Raw genomic sequence first — 10,671 nt, 5'->3', positions numbered from 1 at the left:
GATAGTAGCTGGTTATATTTGGCCTGTTGAAATTTATTTTATCACTGCCCACATGTGTTTATTCCCTTACGAATAAATACAAATCCTCCCCACAATTATGATTTAGTTTTGCCTTCAATCTTCAGTACTTATTTACCTGTATCTTGCATTTCAGAATTAATGAAGAAATATTCTGTACATATATCACTGTCAATATATAAGGACTAATATTAACTTTCTAACTGAAAATAGGTCTGCTTTTGAAAACCAACAAAAATGCAAGAAACTAGTAAAGGTACAAGTAAAAATGGCAGATGGATTATAGTATTGGGAAGCTCCCCATGTTCTTCATGTGGACTTTAAAAGGAATAACTCACATAAATGAGAAAAATCAAATTAAATTGTTGTTAAACTACAGTATGTGGCCAAGGATTCCAATTTTTCACACTCATATAATTAACTGTGCCACTCATTAACTTTTCAGAATCCTTTTAATTCTTGTTACTTAACCACAGCTTCATGCTAGTTAATTACGGAAAATGTAAGGCGAAAGTTTTTTTTTAGAAATGTAATTCATTGAGGTGCCTTAAAGCACTTAGCAGATGGGGTGCACGAAATTAGCTGTACTTGTCAGATAATTTTCAAGGCAGATATTAAAAATGAGCATATGGAGGACCCTCTCAGTCAGACTTGAGCCACGTCTGAAAGCGTGTGTGGTTCATTGAAATCATGGTGGGCCCCATAACACAAAGAGGATTCACCGAGGACAGGAAATGTTCATCTACTGTTCCTTGTAAGTAAAATTTAGAAAATTAAGTGACAAGAACTGTATAAACTGTGGAGATAATGGAGCTCGCCTACCGAGCTGGACCACCAGGTGAGATGATATTCAAAAGTATTGTTTTAACCAGGAAAATTGATGTCATATGGCAATGAAAAAAAGATTCATAGGAGGGTTTTTTAATGTTGTTTTTTGAAGAACATTAACTTCTGAAACAATGCTTTAATGCAATGAATTAAAAGGCAGACCAAATTTGCAACTTTCTGTCCTACATATCATTGCTGTGAGAATTGAACAATATAATATATCTGAAAATGACTGATGCATGTACTAGATTCAGGAATACAGTCAACTCTGTGTGATCTCTTTTTAGAAGCCATGTATTATCATATCCCCTGATGGGGGCACTGGAATTGTTTTATACTTAGGTGGATATTTGTGTTACTTTTTGCTTTGGAACATCACTTTGAGGACAGGGTCACTACTTTGCTGTTTTATCCATCTCGTCGGTGACCACAGTTCTTTCAAATTGTCCTTGGAAAATACTTGCTGACTTTAGTTGAATAACTGGGTTTCAAATGAAAATGAAACTGTAGGCCTGATTTTATTCTTTCCTTTGTAATACTAGGTGGCAGAGAATATTCAAGAGAGGAGGAAGTATGGTTTTGAAAACAAGAGCTTTAGAAAATCTGAAAGTATGTGGAATGAAAATGTGAAGAAAAATGTACTCAAATTAAGCCCTTTAATATTCCCTTAAAATGATAAAATTCTTGCATAGTTTTGAGTGCGTAGATCCCCTTGAGATTAATTCCTTATCATTGTATTTGCAAGGAACTGTGTAGAGCAGAGAGGTAAGTGACCATTGCCCTTTATGGTCTCAGTTCCTAACTCATTTTATGTATTTTTCTGCTAAACTGAGCCAATTCAGTTTCATAGTCTTGGAATAAAGGTGCATGTTACAATTTAGCAGTGTATTAGGCAAACTCTCCCGGAAAACACCTTTTCATAGACAGAATGATGCAGAGAAGTAGTGAGTTCCTTTATAAAAAGTTAATTGTAACTTGTTTCAAATTTGGAGGACTTTGAAAGTTTAGAGTTGAATAGAGGAGGAGGGGAAAAGGAAGGAGAGAGAGAGAGAGAATTTCTACTCACACAGCCAATCAACAGATCAACAGATATTTATTTAGGACTCACTAATCAACTGAAGAATTGCTACAAACACTGGAAAACAATGACGAGTAGAAGGACTAGAAGAAAGTAACATTTATCAGCACCTGCTTTGGGCAAGGCCCTGAATTCACAGCTCTACATCTGCTGTCTTAATGGATTCTCTCATCAATCCAATGTGGAAGACATCATTACCTCTACATCACCTATAAGGAAATCAATGAGGTAATTTGTTTCAGGTAACTGCTGATAAGGGACAGAGAGGATTAGAATTCAGATCTGTTCACTCCGGTGTCCATGCCTTTTCTACTACACTGAGCTCTCTCTCTACCTACGAATAAGTATTTATGAATCTGCTGACCTCATCCAGGGTTATCAGCAAGCCATGAAAAAATAAACCTCTGGCGACAGCTTCCATTTCTCCATACACAACTAGGTAGGTTTTAGGCAAAACTGTGATGTCAACGATTATTATTTCTCATTCCCTCAAGCTACCAGTGTTGGCCTTTCCAATTTTTTTTTTTTGATGTTCTCCTTCTGGTTCTCTGTCCATCTTCTTGTACCAATAAAAACAGGAAAGGCTTGGTGTCAGAAAGTAAACACACAGGGTTTCAGTCCCTGCATTAACTGAATTTTGTTTTTAAACTGTTTTTATTAAAAAAATATATATGCACATAGTTGAAATGTATTTCAGATACAGCAATGACAACAACAAAACAGCAGGCAAATATCATCAACTGTTTTAACCATTTCTTTTGGTATTTCCTCCTTTTTTTTCTTAATAACAGGCTTACACAGCTACATCTTTCTTTATGCTTTTAATTTTAAACATTATCTAATAGTTTCTGTCTGTAGATGATGAGGATTTAGTCTCAACTCTTACCCCACACAAACCCTTATTCCTGTCCACCAATAAAGTGATAATTATAATCTCTAGGGAAAGCAATGTATTGTGTTTACAGTTTTACATGTTGTTCACAGATGAGCTACCTAGTGTATTACAATTTTAATCCTTTTTGTATTAATCTTTCCATTTTCGTTGGAGTTAATAACTACCCTTTTTTTGGTTTGCTTCATTTCTTATGCAGCCTAAACTCCTCAAAAAAAGCATAAAGCTCTTTTCAGAATGGTAGGACACATCAGGTAAGCCATCAGTTACCTTTTCTCCCCTCTCCTTGGAGACGGCCTTCCTGGGCCATTCAGTCCTGCCACTGCTCGCTCTCCACACCTGAGGCCCAGTGGTCCTGCGATTTCCCCTCACCAACATTTGAGGGATTTCTTTGCCTCTCTCTTTGCTGTAATCCCTGTTTTCAAGACCTGCTGCCTTCCTCTGTTTCAGTCTATGCCCTCATTTGGTGGAGCACATTCTCTATTATTTTTCAACAAACGGATTCTTGGGAAGTAAGACTTCTGAATTCTAGGTGTTTGAAAGTGTCAATATTGTATCTTCATAATCAATTGACAAGTTTGGCTGGAACTGAAACGTTTTTCACAGGATTATGAAACTATTACTTTATGTCATTGGAAGGTGTTTATTTTGACATTCCTGATGTTGCTATGGAGAAATCTGATACCATAGTGATTTCTGATCTTTTGCTTATAATCTGTTGTGTGTCTGGTGTTTTCTCCCTGAAGTTTTTAGGATCTTCTCTGTATATGGTAGTCTACAAATGTTATAATGATTTACTTTGACATAGATCTCTTTTCATTCATTGTGTTAGGCTGTTGGTTTCCTTCTGTTTTCAGAAATTTTGTGAGTTTTTGGGTGTTGACTTTTTGTTTTTAAAAAGTCAACTTCTTTGAGATATAATTTACATACAATGAAATGTACCCACATTAAAGATACCATTCAGTGAGTTTTGATAAATGTATACACCCATGTAACCATGACTGCAAACAAAATATAGAGGCAGTCCATAATCCAAAAAGGTGCTCTTGTGTCCCTTTGCAATCATCCTTCACCCCATCCCTGGCCACAGGCTACCACTGACCAGGTTCCGTCACTACAGATTCATCAACTGCATCTTTGTTTTTTTTGTCTGATTTTACAATGAAGGGGCTCTGTTTTTCATTAAGGTCTCAGCGTATGAAAATGCATTAGTCTCCCTTTTCCTAAAAAAAATGATCTTTCTCTGATTCTTTTCCCTTCTTATTTCTCCCAACTTGTCACTAATAAACTTTTCAAGAGAAGTCTATGCATATATCATTAATTAGATAGATACGGTTCATTTCTGTCTTAAGCAGCAGTCTGAGCAAGCAGTCCACAGATGATATGACAGTTGCAGTGGCAGAGACCCAGACTCCTTTAATTTTATTGTTTTGTCAGCCTTAGCACCTGGCTTCTGTGTCATGTTTAAAAACACCTCTCTAGCTCAAATGTCATGTCTGCATTTTTAAAAGTGGGAAGGGAAGAAGAGAATGTGGACAACACAGAAGTTGCAAACATCATGTTCTATTGGCCAAAATTTAGATATATGGCTACATACAACTATAAAGAAGGGTCATATTAGGAAAGCCATATATTCATCTAAATTTAGGGGTTTTATACTAAAGGAGGAAGAATGAATGAATATTTGCAAACAAATAACTGTCTCCTCTGCCTTAATTCCCACTCAAATTTTTTCTGGCTTCCGCTTCTATTATTACCCTTACATTATCCATCCTAAGTGCACCTCTGCACCCTAATTACCGAATCCTATGGTCATTTTCAGTCAATAGGGCATTTCTTTCACTGAAAATTTATCTAATTCTACTGACTATAAATTTCCTGAAACTCACTGTCAAAATTTACAAATGACTTTACCTTTTTTCTTGTAGGTAATTATAATTGTGAGTGAGTGAGGTAAAATTTTAAATTAATGAATGAGTCTATTGTCTAATATCTCCTGTATATTTTTATTTATTGTTAACTAGTAACATGCAATGTTGACAAAGTTTTAAGTACTAGATCTTGATTTTCAGTGATTATATCATACAATCAGTTATAACAGATCTTAAGATATACTTTTTCTTTTTCCGTAGTATAAACTAATACTATAAAGCTAATGTTCTGTTTGATCTTCAAATATAGCCACATAATAAATAAAAATCTTTCCTGACACTGAATGTTCTATCACTGCAGTTAACTAAAACTAGTTGACAATAACATCATTTTCAGAACCAAGGTTTGGCAAAAAATTCTGTTTTAATGTTTTAATAATCTAAGCACAAACCATTATCCAATGATAGGATTTTAAATCTAATCAACCCACAATTTTAAACATTTTGAGGAGACAGAATCTTTGAGACTCTAGTTAGAAAATAATACTGCCATCATCATGACGTGATACACAGACCCAGATATTCCTGTGTGGAGGGTTGTGTAGCTTCCCACCATCGCCTTGGTTTTCTTGATCATGTTCTGTTCAGATATAATTCAGAATGAAAAATTTCACTCAGCAGCACACTTACTCTTCAGTAATTTTTTTGCTTTTAGTCTTGACTTTGAAATTTGATAAAATCCTTACCCAAACCTATGCCCAATAGGCCATTAAGTATTTTCATGGTAAGCTTTGAAAAGGGTGCAGGTAAATAAAGCTGAGCTTGTTATCCTCCAAACAGTGAAGTGAGGTGAGCCTTGAACAAGGAGCTGTTATAAAGTTTATTTTTTTCTAATTGAAATATAGCAAAATGCAGAAAAATGCACAAAACAATGACTTCCTCCTCAATGATCTATCAAAGTGAACACCCCTGTAAACATTGTCAGGTCAAGATTAAGACATTACTGGCACAAAGGAAGCCTTCTCTGTGCCCCCATTGAATTGTTTCTCATCTTAAATGTAATTCCTAGCACTTCCTCGATTTATTCCATTCTTTGTTTTCTTTATAGTTTTACCACCTGAGTATGCATGCCTAATCCCTCCATGTAGCTGCTCCTGTTTTTGATCTTCACTGTGTGTAGATAATGCAAAGCATACACTGTTCTTGTCTATCTTCCTTTGATTCATATTGTTTACAATATTTCTCATGTTGTGAGAAGTAGTCTTTTCAATTTTGGTGCTGTATAGAATTTCCTTGTATAAATAGACCACACTTTAGCTATCTAGTCTACTGTTGTGATGGATATTTGATATTTGACTTGTTTCCAGTTGGGACAATTATGGATAATGCCACTGTAAACATTCCCATGCATGTCTGTTGGGAGTTGCTTTGTGTTGCTTCGCTCGCCACGGATTTGTCACCCCACTTCCCCTGGGTGACGGAGATGCAAAGGATTACTCAAAGCCCATCTCATCTGAGCACTGAGAAGCCCCAAAGTGATTAACTTCCCTTGGGGACACTCAAGTGAGAGCCAGCCCTTCCTCAGGAAATTAACACCAAATTGGGGTTCTCTTCATGCATTTATTTTCCAGACCAGGAAGTTATAGGAAGAGAACAAAGGTAGGGCTATAGTTTAACAGTGTAGGCTGGCAACTTTCAGTGAAACAAGCCAGATGACATTCCAGTAGACAATTAAGTGATCTTGTCAACACAAGCTTGATCTTAGCAAACATTCCTTCTTATACCAAATTCTCAGTATCTTTACATGACAATCAGTAACTAGTCTGTCTTCGAGCCAGCAACCTGCTGTGCCACAATTCTTATCTTGCAACAGAGACTTATAGCCTGAGGAAAATTTCCTGTCCTTGCAAGGGCAATATTTGAAACTGCAAGACTTTGGAAAACCAGGCCCTGTGAAGTACATATGCTTTATAGTATATTCCACAATTGGGCACATGCATGTGCATTTCTTATGGGAATATAACATACCTAAGAGTGAAATTACTGCATTTTAGGTTATGCCTATCTGCAATATTAGTAGGTATTGCCAGTTCTCCAAAGTGGTACCTGTTTATATTCCCACCAAAAGTGAAAGAGAGTTCCCACTACTTTACATTCTCACCAATATTTATAATTAGGAGTCTTTAATATTAGCCAATCTACTAGGTGTCCAGAGGTATCTCACTGTGGTTTTAATTAACATTTCCCTGGAGACTAACAGGCTTGAGTACTTTCTCATATGATTATTGACAATTTGGCTATCTTCTTTTTGCAAAATGCATTTTAAAGGCCCCTGACCCATTTTTTATTGTGAGTGCACCAGCCATTCCTATATAGGATCCGAACCTGTGGTGGGGGCGTCTCCGTGCTCCCAGCACCGCACTCTCCCAAGTGCGCCATGGGCTCGGCCCACAAAATGCATTTTAAAGGCCTGTGACCCATTTTTTATTGTGTTGATTGTCTTTTTTTTTTTTTTGACAGGAATTCTTGGTTGTATGTGTTGCAGATATCTTCAGCTTTCTGGCTTGCATCTCTCCTCTATTAATGTGAATTTTGATGAGTTGAAGTTCCTAATTTTAGTATAGCCATGTGTATCCCTCATTTCTTTTATGCTTAGTGCTTTTTGAATTCTTATGAGAATTTTTTTGCTTTGTCAAGTTTTTGATGTTATATTCCTACATATTATCTTTTAGAAACTTTACAGTTTTACATTCTATATTTAGATCATTTTTAAAATTGTGATCCAGGGTGGTAGTGGGAAAATATGTGACTTTGCTATCTCTGCCAGACACTGGCTGTGCCTGTGGTATTGATAAATTCTGCCTTGTGAAAATATTTGCCAGAAAATAAAAGTGCTCTGAAAAGAGACAGAACCAATACCTATGAAAACATTTGGGTGAAGGCATTTTAATAAATAACTCTATGCCCACAAATTTGATAACCTCAATAAAATGAATCGATTCCTTCAAAGGTACAATCTGCCAAAATTCACACAAAAAGAAATAGGCACTCTGAATAAGTCTATTAAATCAATAATTAATAATTTTCCAAAACAGAAAGACCAGACCCAGATGGGATCCTGGTGAATTCTACCAAACATTTAAGGAAGAAATTATACCAATTCTCTACAATCTAAATCAGATGATAGAAGTAGAGGAAATGCTTCCTAACTCATTCTGTTAGGCCAGCATTACCCTAATATCAAGGCCAGAAAAAGCCATTATAAGAAAACTACAGACCAATATCTCTCATGAACATAGATGCAAAAATCCTCAGTAAAATATCAGCAAATCCAGCAATGTATAAAAACAATTATACACCACGACCAAGTGGGATTTGTCACAGGTATACAAGGCTGGTTCAACATTCAAAATCAATCAGTGTAATCCATCATATCAACAAGGTAAGGGGAAAATCACATGATTATGTCAGTAGCTGGAGAAAAAAGCATTTGATAAAATTCAACATCCTAAAAACTCTCAGTAAACTAGGAATAGAGGGAAACTTCATCAACTTGATAAGGACTATCTACAAAAAACCTACATCTAACATCATACTTAAACGTGAGAAACTAGAAACTTTCCCACTAAGATCAGGAACAAGGCAAGGATGTCCCCTCTAATCACTCTTTCTAACATCATACTGAAAGTCCTACCTAATGCAATAAAATAAGAAAAGGAAATAAAAAGTTATACACATTGGGAAAGAAGAAATAAAACAGTCTGCAGATGACACAATTTTCTATGTAGTAAATCTGAAAGAATAAACAACAGCAACAAAAATCTCCTGAAACTTATAAGTGATTATAGCAAGGTTGAAGGATACAAGGTTAATACACAAAAGTCAAAGCTTTTCTATATATCAATGCTATGGTTTGAATATCCCCCCAAGATCGTGTTAGAACTTAATTCTCAGTATGGTATTTGAAAGATGAGACCTTCAAGGTGATTGGACCATGATGGCTATGTCTAATGAATGGATTAGTCCATTTCATAGATTAATGGGTGAAGGGATGAATGGGTTATCTTGGGAGTGGCACTAGGGGCTTTATAAGGAGAGCGAGTGAGCATGTTGGTGTGCTCGTGATCAGTCCTCGCCATGTGGGATACTCTGTGTCACCACGGGACTCTACAGAGAGTGCCAATGAATAAAAAGGCCCTCACCACATGCCCCTTCTTGACCTTGGACTTCCCAACCTCCAAAACTGTAAGAAATAAATTTTGGTTTTTTATAACTTGGCCAGTTTTATTTATTTTGGTATAAGCAGCAGAAAATGGACTAATACAATCAGCAATAAACAAGTGAAATTTGAAATTAAAAACACATTACCATTTACATTAGCACTCCACAAAATAAAATGCTTAAGTGTAAATCTAACAAAATATAAACACACTATGTATGAGGAAAACTACAAAATTCTGATGAAAGATATCAAAGAACAAATAAATGGAGAGATATTTCATGTTAAAGGATAGGAAAACTTAATATTGTCAAGATGTCAGTTCTTCCCAACTTGATCTAGAGACTCAATGCAATCCCAATCAAAATCCCAGCAAGTTATTTTTGTTGGATGGGAGCAAACTGATTCTAAAGTTTATATGGAGAAGCAAAAGATCTGGAAGGGCCAAAGTAATATTCAACGAGAATAAAGTTGCAGAACTGACACTATTCCTCTTCAAGTCTTACTATAGCAATTAAGATAGTGTGTTATTGGCACAATATAGACAAATAGATCAATGGAACATGATAGATAGCCCAGAAATAGACCCACATTGATATAGTCAACTGATCTTTGACAAGGGAGCAAAGGCAATACAATAAATCAAAGACAGTTTTTTCAGCAAATGGTGCTGGAACAACAGGGCATCCACATGCTAGAAAACAAATTTAAACACAGACTTTACACCTTCACAAAAATTAACTGAAAATGAATTATAGACCTGAATGTAAAATGCAAAACTATAAAATTCCTTGAAGATAACATAGGAGAAAATGTAGGACTTGAGTATGGTGATGCCTTTTCGGATACGACAAAGGCATAATCCATGAAATAAATAATTGGTGGGCCAGACCTCTCTAAAATTAAAAGTTCTGCTATGTGAAGATAATGTCAAGAGAAGGAGAAGACAAGCCATGGACTGGGACAAAATATTTGCAAAATACACATCTGATGAAGGACTTTATCCAAGTCATATAAAGAACTGTTAAAAACTCAACAATAAGAAGATGAACAACCCGATTTAAAAATGGGGAAAGACCTGAAAATATAACTCGCCAAAGAATATATATGAATGGCAAGTAAGCATTTAAAAAGATAGTCAACATCTTATGTCCTTAGGGAGTTACAAAATAAAACAATAAGATACCTCTACACACCTTTTTTATGGTCAAAATTCAAAACACTTACAGTACCAAATGCTGGTGAGAACATGGAGCAAGAGGAACTGTCATTCACTGCTGTTGAGAACGCAAAATGGTGCAGCCACGTTGGAAGACAGTTTGGAAGTTTCCTATGAAACTAAAAATACTCCTACCATAGGACCCAGCAATCATGCTCCTTGGTATTTAGCCAAATAAATGGAAAACATATATCCACACAAAAACCTGCACATGAATGTTTAAAGCAGTTTTATTCATAATTGTCAAAACATGGAAGTAACCAAGATGCCCTTTAGTAAGTGAATGGATAAATTATGCTGCATTCAGACAATGGAATATTATGCAGTACTAACAAGAAATGAGCTATCAAGCCATAAAAAGACATGGAGGAAAGTCAAATGCATATTACTAATTGAAAGAATGCAATCTGAAAGGGCTACATACTGTATGATACTAACTATCTGACATTCTGAAAAAGGCAAAACTGTGGAGACAGCAAACAAATTAGTGGTTGATAAGGCTTGCAGAGGAGGCAGGGGTGAATAGGCAGAACATAGAGGATGTTC

Source organism: Cynocephalus volans, chromosome 4 (genome assembly GCF_027409185.1).
Source record: "Cynocephalus volans isolate mCynVol1 chromosome 4, mCynVol1.pri, whole genome shotgun sequence".
NCBI lineage: Eukaryota > Metazoa > Chordata > Mammalia > Dermoptera > Cynocephalidae > Cynocephalus > Cynocephalus volans.
The sequence above is the reverse complement of the archived record's forward strand: the minus strand, read 5'-3'. Positions refer to the sequence as shown.